Here is a 14,329-nt window from a genome sequence, read left to right as displayed (position 1 = left end):
ATGAACATTAACTTGATTCATAACAATAACTTTTTATGGTTATAATTATCATATATTGTAAATAGAATATTTTTACCAGAAATCTAGTATTAAAATTTCCTTTGATGTGTAAGTATGTATTATGATAATTAACAAAATATTTACTATTGATTTTTGAGCACCTAAGTTCATGGATTTAGTAAAATAGATATTGAGTATAATTTAAGAGGTCTGCCACATATACAAGTCTTTTTGGCTTATAAGTCTTATAAGTTGGCACAAGTCCAACAAAACACACGCATTACACTTTCATATTCAAGAGCAAATAAACGCATATTATTCAACCACTTCCTGTTTTCAAAGCGTGCTACTCACCATGCATTATGAACGACTATTCTTCTTCTTCCTCGAAGAAAATGAGTTTCTTGCCAAATTTGAAGATAATGAAACTTTAGAAATACACCCAAACGATTATAGAAATACACCCAAAGGATTACAGAAATACACTCAAAGGATTATAAAACTACACCCAAAGAATTTAAGAAATACACTCAAAATTCATTGAAGTACACCTTATGCATAATTCAGAACTCTTTCTCTTTCTCCTCCTCATCTTCTGCTGCTTCTTCTTCTTCAAAAATAATTTCAGAACTTGATGTCAAAAAACAATGGAAATCAAGAATAACGAAAAAAAACAGAGAGAAAAGCACGTAAATGAAGAAGGAGAAAGAGAAGGCAAGAAACGAAAGAAAAGAAGAAGAAGAAGAAGAGGAAGAGGAAGAAGAAACGTGTAGCAAGAAGAAGAAAAAGTTGCAGTGAAAACGTGCAGTAATGATTCGAAACACGTTAATATAAATAACTTGTAAAGACTTATATAAAAAAACGCTTGTATGTAGAGAATTATTTATAATTTAAATTTTTGTTTGTCAATAAAAAATTCATTAACTATCAACAATAAATTTTAGCTTTAGAATCATAATAACTAACTTAAATTGATTGAGTGATTAACTCAATCATCTATTTAAATAAGTATCGATTATTCGAATTTTATCTTAAAATTCGCTTGACTAAAAAATTCATGGATCAAGGCATTAATAGTAAATTTGGGCCTCGCTATAATAGTATTTTTGTACAATCAGATGACAACATATTTTTAGTTCTAATAAATAATAATTACAGTCTCTCAATTACTATGACAAAAAAAAAAAGTCTCTCAAATATTATATCTAATCTATTTTATTTGAATAAAATTAAATATATAAAAAAATTATTATAAATTATTTTATTACTTTTGATACATGTTATCAATATGTGGTAATTGTTTTGTGATTTTCTTTTCTGATAATCTTAAATGAATTAGATAAAAAGAAGAATTAAAAATTTTTACTTATACTTTTTTTTAATTCTATCTATTCTATTATATAAAAATCGGATGTCTGCACTTAATGATGGAGCTGACGTGGCTTGCTCTGGAGAGTGTTTCCCGATTTAATTATTTTAACTCATTCAATACAATTTATTACCATGACTTAATTATATCAGCTAATTGATTTGATTAGATATTTAAATATTAATATAATTTATTATAATATATATTACTTAATTAATTTTACTACATTAATTGTAATTTGTTATATTAGTTAATTAATTTATTCATTTATAAAGTCTGAAATAAAATAAATAATTTATTGTTTATTCTAATTGAATTCATTAAATTTAATTATACATTATATACGAATTAATAATAATTTGTAAATCACTTTATATTATATATGTATTAACAAAATATTATATATGTCTTAATGTGTTAATTAAATATTATATACGCACAGAAAAATAAATACAAAGATGATTTATATAATATTAATAATATTATATTAGCACGGTGATTTTTTTTGTTTTGATATCATATAGTATTGATAATGATAATATTATTATATAGTATTATATAAACTTTCTAATATTAATATAGAAAATTGGAAAATTATTCCTTATGGCAATCATTCTTAGTAGAATAGTGTGTCCTTTATATAGTATTGATAATTGTTGCTTAATTTAAAGTAATTGTATGTTAGTATCTTAAATTTATTTTCAATAATGACCTAAATAGATAAATCTAATTGAATTGAATGATTATATAAAAATATTTTATATTATTAATATACTTTTTCATTTTTTGGTACAGAATTTTATAGGTAAATTTTATACAAGATTAAGTAATTTTTTATTTTTTTATTTGTTTTATCTATGTTACTTTATTTAATTTTAAGTAGCGTCATATTTACAATTACTGCCAGTATGATATTTTATAAAATATGAAAATCAATTTTTTTATAATTTAAATATCAATGTTTGAATAGAAGAACTTAACAGACTCACAATGAGAGAGAGAGAAAAATTTACCTAGAGAAAAGAAACTCGACATGAGAATGGTGGCGACGGGCTCAACAACGACGGTAACGGGATGAGCAGCGATGATGACATAAGCTGTGAATAGTGACGGACCCAGAAAAATTTAGTTTCATACTAAATCAAATTTAACAATATAATTATTATTATGTGTTAAGTTTAACAAAATATTTTTTAACATAAAATACAAAAGAACTATTTATATTTTATTTTGAGACAAATAAAATATAAAAAGTGGTATATATATATATAAGTATTAATTTTTTTAAAAAAAATTTGTGGGAGCAAATGCCCCCTCTATATTAAACGTGGGTTCGTCTCTGGCTGTGAAGGAAGATGGGAGTTGTGAATAGGTAAGCGGCGATGGACTCAACAACAATATGACAGGAGTTATGCGGTATTTTTGTGAAGAAGTCGAGAAGAAGAAGATTTTATGTGAGGATGATTGAGTTTATCTTGCATGGCTATAGAGTATAGAGTGAAGTTATGAATCATGTGTGATGTGAGGCAAATCCTAATTACTAAAAAAGTGTTTATATGTATATATTCGGGGCGGGTACACCCTAAACCCGACGATACCTGTCTTAAGCAAAATCTGTCCCGACTCGAGTCAAGTTATTACCCTTTTCATTCGGGTATAGACGGGTCGGATACCTGCGTATTCGAAAACTCCTCCCAAGTCTAATCACGTATTGATACTCCTTTTATTAAGGATTTATCGCTAGCCAATGGATTGCTATATACACAAGGCGAGATTCTAACTCCTAATAGTTGTTTAAGCGGACGAGTGAGATGATCACTTAACAAACTAAGCAAACACAATAATAAAATCTCATCTTACTTTATTAAATATTTTTTTTCTATCTGAAATCTTTGAATAAATCACAAATATGTGATGTTAAAAACTAAAATTTATTAAATATAGACATCATATCTTTAATTTTTATTTTTTTCAAAATTACATATTTTAATACTTAAGGGACCAAAATAAATTTAAAATAGTATACACAAGGATTACCAATTTTAGACACATTATACGAATTTACTGAATTTACTCGAACTGACTCGAGTTTATTCAAATTTAAGTTATTGAGTTTACTTGTTTTATTTATTTAAATTCATAAATTTGTAAGTAAGTATTTAAGAATTAACATGAGAGTTTAACAACTTTAATTTTTATAATCTTTATTTTTTTTTTTTGGTGATAGTGGGGGTCAAAGACCCAACAAAGACAGAAAACTAAATGCCTCTAAACAGAGGGACAGAAGCTATATCGGAGGCTAGAATATGAGAAATTTCACAAGGGGCTGAATCAAAAGTATGGAGACCAAGAGGTAAGTGCTGCCCTTTCTTTGCTAGTTGATCCGCAACAGAGTTAGCTTCGCGAGGCACATTATTCCAGTACACATGAGGGATGCGATTTGCTTGGAGCTTGATTTCCTCAATAAGGGAGGAACAAGAATGAGTAGCTGGACAGCTTTGGGTGATGAACTTTAACGCTGAAGCCGAGTCCGATTCCACAATTACACAAGAAAGATTTAGAGAAGTAGCAATCCGAAGACCATGGACAATCCCCCATAGTTCCGCATGCATGATGGAGCAGCTCCCTGGGTTTCAAGCAAGATAATAAAATGAGCATCATATTCCTTTCGCATATCTCTAATAAGAGAATGAAAAGACTTACCTCCAGCACCCCGACAATTCCAACAAATAATATTCATCATAACAAAAACATGGAGAGGGTCATTGAGGACCGAGATTAATTTCTGGGTTGAGTCCCAAGTACCAAACCAGCGCTTTCATGAGAAGACTTCCCATCCTTCAATTGATTCTTACTTGGATTCTCCAAGGTTGGACTTGTTTGTTTATTGGAATTTAAAGCCACGCCACTCCCTGGGTCTGGCGGTCTCATCGAAGAAGAGGGATTTTGAATTAAAAAATTATTTCTTACCTCATGAGCTTCAAGAGGTGATTGCATCCGTTTGGAGATTTCAAAAGCTTCTCTTTGATCATCTTGGAGGCACCGCATATGTTCCAACATCACCAACTCCATAGCTTCCATTTCGGAATTCTTCTTGTTGTGAATCACTAAGGAAGCTTCGTTGATATGCTCTTTAGCTTTGGGTAAGGATTGTTCCAACATTTTGGCTTTCAATTTGTTACCTTTTTCATTGGGCTTAAGCCCAATTAGCCCATGATTTGGTTTTTTAATTCCTTGAGGGTTTTTTCCAGCACCTTGTTTCAGGATCTTCTTGTATATGGGTTGGATTTTTTCAACATTGTTATGGGCCTTGTTCGGAGACGTTGTTCAATGAATCCCAATCCCACACGTTTGCCTAGGACTTTGACGATGAGCGCATTGCGCCAAGGCTTGCACCATTCATCAAACTCTTCTTTCGACACTGGAATCGTAGGGCAAGGATCAAATGGTTTTTCGCCGAGATCTTCCTTTTCAGCATCAATATACCATTGATCCTTCGGGTTAGGAGCATTCTCATCAATGCCATCCATGGCCATAGTGTCACCTCCCGGACTAAGGCCAGGCGATGTTAGAAGAGACTCTTTATACGAGATTTTTGATAACCTCTCAACGTCGTGTTCTTGCCCAACAATGTCCATGCACTCACTAGGTTGATTTAGATCAACATCATCACGAGTCTTGACTTTCTTAGTGCTACGCTTTTTCAAATCTTCTTCTTGAGTGGAAACCCTAGCAGAGTTTTCTTTAGCCATCTCAGTACACAAAATTTTTGGTACCAGAGTTTTCTAATAATAGCTTAACCTTTTTATAATCTTTATTTACACACACGAGTGTATACACATATATATAAATTATAATACATAAAAAAAAAAAAACAAATCAACAAATTCTATATAGAAAGAATATTTCTTAATTATTAATCTTAAATACACACTTTAATTAAGATAGATCCGTTAGTAAAAAGAAAAAAAGATATGCTAAAAATTAAAATAAAAAAACATGTATTAAACACGTGATATATATTGGAAATAGTTTTAATAAGCTTATGAAAAGGTTTTAATAATAAATAAAAGTTATAAAAAAGGGCTGAGATTTGTAAAATAAAATGGATGACTCAATTAATTTAATGTTAAAAGGTAAAATAATCAATTTAAACTATTTGATGTAATGTTTGAGAAATGACTCAGTTGAAAATAAGAAATAAAAAAAATATATTTAACATAGGAATGCAATTTTTTACATTGTAATGAGAACTGAAATGATTTTTTCTTTCTTTCAATTTTATTTAGTTTGATTCAGTTTGTGATATTTCAGGTATATAGAAATAAAATATTTAAGTAAATTATTTATCTTTTTCATACATAAAGTTACAAAATATAACTCAAATTTTAAATATATATATATATATATTTCGTTATTTTGTCAATGAAATATGAAAATTATATATAAAATAATAAATTTTAAAATTTTACACAAATTAGATAAATTTAGATAAAATTAAAAATAAACCAAAATTAAGAATTTTAACATTATTTTGTATATTTTTTAATAAGCTTTCAATCTCATAAAATCCATTATAACACATGTATTTAAAAGGTTAATTTAAAAAAATTAAAAATTAAAAAGAGTACAGTAACAATTAGATTTTTGAAAATATTAACCTTGAATTAATTAGTTTTTAAAGAAAAAAAAGTACTAATTAGGTCCTCTAAAATAACAAATAGTGGATATATATGTCATTTTGTCAATAATAGTACAAAATAAAATAGAATTGTTCATATATTTCGTTATTTACAATGTATGTGTCGTTACTGTCACATGAACATGAAAACGATGTGATTTTGGACCGTGAAACATTTATTATCTTTTGAGTTTTATATATTTTTTTATCAACTCATATTTATTTATCATAAATTTTATTAAAATAAGTGAAATTTCGTTCCAAAGTTATTATTTACATGACTATATCTTTCATAGATAGACACATTAAAATAATTAATTAACAGTATATATAAATATCACTATTAAATTTTAATTGATGAATTAATAGAAGAATATAATATGTCTATTATTTACTATCTTAAAAAATTAAATTAATTAATCTAAAATCAAAATATTTAAAAATTAATTGTCCCTTCACTCAATTAAAAACAAAATCCCACTATGAACTAAGTTCAGCTGAGGACTAGGGAAAAAAATAGTTTTTATTTGTTGTGAGAGAAAATATGGCTTAACAGTTGACAGATGTCATTGTATACGATGCAACAATTTAAGTTGGGTAGATTGAACATTTTTATCCATTCCAAACTGAAAAAGAAAAGAATCCGTTGCAGATTTTTTATGGACTTTTTCACTTTGTTTGGATTGAGGATGAAAAATGAGACGAAAGAAAATAGAAGAAAAGAAAATGAAAGGAAAAGTTTATTTTTTTTTATGTTATTTGGATGAAGAGAAAATGGATGGAAAGAAAATAGAAGGAAATTTTTCTTTTGTTTGGATGAAAGGAAAAGTAGGAAGAAAGAAAATTATAACCAAGTGAAATTACCTTAGTACCCTTTTCTACTTTATATGTAAATTATATTATACCAATGTATTTAAATTATTTTTTTTATAAAAAAAATTCAATTACATTTCAAAATTTTAACGTGTTATCTTTACTAACAATAATATTTTTTTGAATTTATCTTTTTATGTTGTCTTTTATACTTTGTTTGGATGTAAAATGGAAAATGTGAGAAAAGAAAATAGAAAAAAAGAAAATGAGAAGAAAGAAAATGAAAGAAAAAGTTGATTTTTTTTATATTATTTGGATGAAAAGAAAATGGATGGAAAGAAAGTAAAAAGAATTTTTTAGAATTTTAATGTATTATTATTATAAATAATAATATTTTTTTAAATTTATTTTTTTTATTTTCTATTAAATATTATAAATTTTGTTTTTAATTTTAATAATGTACATATTAGTAATTTTATTTTTATTTTGGAACTTTCAGCAGTTTCTTTCGCAAGTTGAGAAAGAAAACTTAGATGTAGGTCCCACGCTATTGTTTTTCTTTTCCATCCAATTTCTGTGCTGATCCAATCAAGAGAAAATTCTATTTTTCATCAATTTTCCTTCCTTGAGTTTTCTTTCCTTCTAATTTCCATGGATCCAAACATAGTGTTTATGATTAATGTACACAATATTTTTATTCAATGAATCTTGATCAGATGTATTATTTAATATAAATCTCGATAGTTATAAAACTTGAAATATCATATTCCAAGCAAGTACAATAACATACGTGAACATCTTCCTATATAATAACATGTGATGCACGAATATCGGACACAATATGATACGGAGACATATAAGATAGAAAAAATCTAAGAGGTTAGTATTTTTATTAAAATTTAGTCAACATTTAACCAACAAAAAAAGAGTATGTAATTTACATTATTAGATGTAATTTCACAGTTCACAACATTAAAAATATTAATAATGACTAATTGATGACTACAAATCACAAAATGTACTAGCTTCCCTAACAAATATAAGGTATTTTTAGATAAATTGTAATTATATTTTATATTTTTTTATATTAAAATATATATTATTTTATAATTATGTCCAAGCGTATGATAAACCACTATTTTACGGTTTATTTTGTATTGAATTGAGTGGATTTTATCAATTATTCTTACACTTATTCATATCAATTGCATGGTTTTATAAATTCTTCCTAATTTTGTGCTATAATTGAAAACATGATTCTTTAGCCTTAAAATTGCTAATTTTTAATCTTCTTTTATTACCATTGATGCCGTGATACGTGCATTAAGTGATTTTAGGTTTTCTATGACAGGAATGGCTTAGAGGATGGAAAAGAAGCATGTAAAAGTGGAGGGAACACAAGAAATTGAAGTTTTGAGAAGCTGGCCTTGACGCGCACGCGTGACTGACGCGTACGCATGACCAAGAATTCGTTCAGCGATGCGTACGCGTGGCTGACGCATACGCGTGACGAGCGTCACGTGTCTCAGTTATGAGAAAACGCTGGGGACAATTTTTGGGCTGTTTTTGGCCCAATTTCAAGCCCGAAAATGAAGATTAGAGGCTGCAGAGTGGGACGAATCAGGGGATCCATCATTCACTTTTCATTCATACACACATTAGGTTTAGAGTTTCTTCTTCCAATTTCTCTTTAGGTTTAGGTTTCAGTCTTATTCTAATTTAGTTTTTTCTTACTTTTATCTGTTCTAACACTTTAGTTATCTACTTCCCTTATTAATTCCTTTATTTTGCTAATTTAGTTTATGAGTTCATGTGTTACTCTCAATTTTTATTAATGCAATTTATATTTCATGTTTCTTATTGTTCACTTACTTTGTTATTGTTATTTTTTTGCCTTGGTTAGTCTTAGAATTTTCTATGTCTTGTCAATTTTTTATGTTTTTATTTTATGCCTTCCAAGTGTTTTGATAAAATGTTTGGGTGGATTTTAATTTAGATTTTTATGTTCTTGAGTTAGATTGATTAATGAGTAAAGTATCATTTATGTCCCCAACATTTGGGATAAGTCTCAAACCTATCCCTAACGTTTTAAACGTTCTATTTGTATCCCAAACGTTTGTAAATGTAGTCAATGTTGTCCTACCGTCAAAATGGCAAACATTTCGTTAACGGCGTAGCCTACGTGAACGTTATGTGACACAGTGGCAGTGCATGTGTTGTTACCGTTATTCAATTAAAAAAAACATAAATGTGAAGCAGAGGGTCCTCTTCGAAACCTTGATCCCCAAATCTTTGCTTCTCGTTGCTGCTGCACTGCCTCTGAAGGGCGATTTCGTCTGCGTGAGAAAAGATGGAGCATGAAGCATGCCAATCTAAAGCGACCCAAGGCAGCAAGCAAGCCACACGAAGTAGAAACCTAGCACGTCGAAGGAAGACAACCTGTTACTGTGGGGAACGGCCTGTGCTCGCAACGTCGTTGACGGCAAAAAATCCTGGGCGGAGGTTCTGGGGTTGCGTTAACTTCGATGTGAGCTTTAACCATGTCTTTATTTGTTGTTGAGATATAAGTTTTGACCATCAATGGGTGTGACTCGGCTGTCTCATGTTTTCTCTAGGTTGGAGAAGAATGCGGCTACTTTGTATGGGCAAAACCAGAGGAATATCCCTCACAAGTTTCTAGGTTAAGATTGAAAGTCAGAAATTTGAAGGGCAAACTGGATATGGTGGAGTTCAGGTTCATGGTTGCAGTAGGAGTTGCTTTATTTGGATGGACACTTGCATTGATATTGGTGTTTGAAAAAACAACAGCAACCAAATTTGGGAGACTTTCACTAGAATAATGTTGCTGGTTATGATGAGTTATAGGAGAAAATTGTTAGATAGATAAATTGTGTTCTGTATGTTGGCTTAGAAATAGTAGTGATGCTGAACTAGTTGCTGTTTTGTTGAACTCAATGATATTGTAATGCAATGATGTTTTTGTGAGTTTTGGTTGAAGAAAGGCTGATTTTGTGCAGATGCAATGTTGTTTCAGTGAAAGAGTTGAATGAAATGAAGTTTTACGTTTTGCAATCTACTTAAATCAAGCAAGTCAATAGGATGGGAACAATCATTTTTGTAACATATTACTTAATGATTAACCATAAAGCTGTCATTGGATACAAGCACAAAAGATTGGAAGCAAAATAACAAAACAAGAGGAACACAGTTTGCTCCACAATAATGGTCTGCAATAACAAACTATTGTCTTAAAACTAGTTTCCAGACATTATAAAGATACTAAACAGAAATTCTTTACTCATAAAACATTAGCCTTAAAATATAAAACAGCACACATCATAGTCGTCACATCTTTTTCCATGCTTTGGGAGGTGTCCTAGCCATGAACTTCAGTTGGGATTTGCTGATGTTCTTCGATGGGCTTGGCAGCACCCTCAGATTTGTGGTGGACGGAGTCAACTTAGCCTTTTTTGAAATAGCTTGAGAGTGTTGGGAACTCACATCAGTGGCAGATGATTTTCTCTTTGGCCTTGTGACTGTGGTCTTCTTTGAAGCAGCTTGGGATTGCTTAGAACCCTGGCTGGAGATAGTGCTTGAGATAGTGCTAGTGCTAGAGATGATTCTGGAAGCTCTTCTTGTGGATCCAGCTACTTTATTTGCCTAGTAAACAGCCACAATACCAGAATCTCATATCATAATCTTTAAATACAATTAAAAAAATGAAGCATGAACAAGCGCAAAATCAACTAACAGTGCTTACCGATGCAGTTGCAGCTACTTTGCGCTTCTTTGGACAGGTCCGTTTGTTGTGACCTCTAGCAAAACAATAGGAGCACTTCTGATTCTGCCCTTCGCGAGACACTCTTCCCCTAGTTGGGTTCTCATCTGCAGCTAACTCAGTACAATTCAGACACTAACCCATACACTACAAACACTTCCTCATACAATTCAAACACCAGCATACACTACAAACTAATCCTCATACAATTCAAACACCAGCATAACTAGGGCAGCAAGACTAACACTAATACTAGGTTCAATGAAGTAGCTCCTTAAAACTAAGTTTAGAAATAAGTACCTTCTGTTGGTCAGACATGAAGGTGCAGCTCCTTATCTTGTCATAGCCAAAGTCATCACACAGATTGGTAAGGAACCAGGTCCATGTGTCCTTCGTCTCTGCTTCAACCACTGCATAGGCTATTGGCAACATCTGGTCATTCGGGTCCCAGCCAATAGCGGTGAGAAGCTGACCTCTATATGGTGTCTTGATGAAGCACCCGTCAAGGTAAATTATTGGAGGGCAAACCATAAAGCTCTTCTTGCATGCATCAAGGCACACATAGAGTCTTTGAAACTTTGTCCTTAAATCCACACCAGGTTTTGGTCTCTCAGAAGCAAACTCTGGTGGTCTCTCCACTTGCAACTTCACTATAGAACCCGGGTTAGACCTCAACAATTCATGATAGTAGTCATAGAGCCTCCGATACTGCTCTATGTACGTTCCTTGTAACTCATCAAGAGCAAACTGTTTAACCCGGGCAGCTTTAGACTTAGTCAGCTCTACATTCCACTTGCTGTATGCTTTCTTCATTAGTGTGGAGAGTTTTATCTTTGGATTCTCAGCAATTTTGTTTAGAAAAACCTCGCTCAACCATTTTGCATGCATAATCCCAATTTTCAACTCCCTAGAACAGCTATGCTTGTTGTGGCAGCTGGTTAATTGCCATGTTTGCTCATTCTTCATCTTCCCACAGTAGGCAAACCAGTTGCAACCCTCCACGCAAGTGACCTTCACTCTCCGAAGGTCAACCTTATCAAACCTCAAACCCCTCCCAGTATGTACAGCATAGGCAGTAGCACAATCCTTAAACTCCTCTCTTGATACATAAAGAGTTCCAATCTCCCACTTGTACTCACTCATGTCCTTTAACTGCTTGTGCAAAGGATACCTCTTGGCAACATTGTTATTATCCTCATCATCACCAACAATAGGCACATCAAGAAAATCTTCAGATTCATATCCTTCTTCCTCATCCCCTAAACCTGCAGCAATCTTCTCCTTACCTCTGTCATTGTCACTCCTACTCTCTTTTGCTGCATCTGTTTGGGTTTCAGTTGTGCCAGCCTCGAATGTATCCCCTACCCTGATGTTGACATCAACTAACTCCTCAGCCCCTTCCTTCTCATCATCACTGTCACCAAACACAATCTCAGCAGCACTATCTTCTGAGCAATAACCATTTTTGGAATTAGAACTCCATGAATCACTACTGTCATCTACACCACCTTTGGGAGTATAGTCCTCGTCCTCACTGCCATCACTACCCTCTTCTTTTTCATCTGATTCATCTTTTCCATCTTTCTCACCCACATTTTTTTCCTCCACATTTGGGCCAGAATTCCCCTCCACTGGTCTTGCTGAATGGGCCTCAAATGTTACCATTAGGCCTGGCCCATTAGATCCACCAGCCTGCTCCTGCATGGTAGTTTCAGTACTCCCTAACATGTGTACATCCTTAACCTTTTCATGGATATCACTAGTTTATGAACTACATACAGCTCCACCATATCCTCCCTAACCCCAATATTAGCCATATCCATTGCATCTTTGTCGGTTCGCAGCATCCTTAAGCCTTCTTCTGTACTCTGATCCAGTGATTTGTACCACATTGCTGCAATGTCTTTTTTCAAATACCCTTGTCTGCTCACTATGTCATAAACCTCAATCAGGCTCCACTCATCTTCATTACAGTAGTCTATCACAGTTGTCTCCCAACCCAAATACTTCAAAAGCCCTCCTTCAAGACCAAAGCTTCCATGGTGATAAACTTTCACACTAAAATAACTCATCCTAAACGGCAGACCCTGTTACATCAGATCAGCATAGTGAAACTAGTAAGTTCGTAAGCACAGATTGAGTCACCAAAAACAAGTCAACTCATGCCCTAACTAACATTCGCAACGAACATTTCTCTGGGAATACATAAATTCAAATAAACCCTAAAGTATAAACAATCTCCTATATGACCTTTATTCTTCATCGAACTATTAAATAAAAACCCAAGAAACAAAATTTCTTCCTCGTACATACCTTGTCGAAGGAAACCTCTCTGTCGCCAGACCAAAGGTGTGATCTTTCATGCAACACAAGCAACAACAACCCGCCAACTACCTTGCAGCCCCTCTCTGCGATCACCCTCGAAGAAGTGTCAGACGTGTGTGGTGAGGAGAACCGGACTGGACACACTTGCGTTGAGGTGCTCTGTTTCTTCAACGTTTCGTATTTCCTTCAGTGAATGGTATAATGGGCGCGAAGAGGCAGACATGTCTCTCTAAACTTTTGGGATTACAACCTTAGCGTCCACGTAGGTAATGGCGTTAGCGAAATGTTTACCATTTTGACGGTAGGACAACATTGACTACATTTACAAACGTTTGGGATACAAATAGGACGTTTAAAACGTTAGGGATAGGTTTGAGACTTACCCCAAATGTTGGGGACATAAATGATACTTTACTCTTGATTAATTAGAGACTCTTGAGTTATCAAAATTCTTTTGTTGATTGGTGATTGAAAGTTGCTAGTTGGCTTGAGCCTCACTAAATCTAGTCTTTGATTAGGACTTGTGAACTTAAGTTGATTTTGCTCGCTTGACTTTCCTTCATTTGTTAGAGAATAACTAAGTGAAAGCAATTTACATTTACCATCACAATTGACAATGATAATGAGGATAGAATTTCTAATTCTCTTTCCTTGCTAAGAACTTTCTTAGTTATTAGTTTATTTTCTTACCATTTTACTTTCTTGTTTCTTATTACAAAACCCAAAAAATATAATTTTTCATAGCCAATAATAAAATACACTTCCCTGCAATTCCTTGAGAGACGATCCAAGATTTAAATACTTCAGTTAATTTTATTGGGTTTGTATTTGTGACAAACAATTTAAATGTTGACCGAAGATAATTTGTTGGTTTAGAATTATACTTGCAACGCAATATTTTTGTAAAATTCTTTATCGACAATTTTCCTCTGTCAGCGTGTCCAAAAAATATTTTGTATTCTTATTTTTTATTAAGATACACGCATTCGAATGAATATTATGTTTGAAATGTGTTCGACAAACAAAACGATAACAAAATATTCTTACTTCATAGATAATAATAAAACTATTTTTTAAATAACACGGAGTTAGAATTTTATACTTAATAAAAAATTATAGAATCTCTCATGATAAAAAGGATTAAATGTTGGTTAAAAAACAAATATCTAAAGACGATCTTGTTCTTCTTTATGATGATGTCTCAAAATAGGCCATCCCCACTTGATTATTATTATTATTAAAGTAATACTATGAAATTATCATTTTTAAAATTATTTTATTTATCTTCATTTTATAAATTATAAATTATAAATCCTTCAAAAAAGTAAAAAATATGTAGAATTAAAAAAAAAAAGCGACTAAT

The 14,329-nt window shown here is 31.9% G+C and overlaps 1 pseudogene; it reads left to right on the top strand.

Moving 5' to 3' along the window:
• Positions 1-14,329, top strand: part of LOC107633368 — a 19,239-nt pseudogene that overhangs the window by 2,806 nt on the left and 2,104 nt on the right.

Source organism: Arachis ipaensis, chromosome B03, assembly GCF_000816755.2.
Source record: "Arachis ipaensis cultivar K30076 chromosome B03, Araip1.1, whole genome shotgun sequence".
NCBI classification, from domain to species: domain Eukaryota; kingdom Viridiplantae; phylum Streptophyta; class Magnoliopsida; order Fabales; family Fabaceae; genus Arachis; species Arachis ipaensis.
This window is presented reverse-complemented; position numbering and strand designations above follow the sequence as displayed.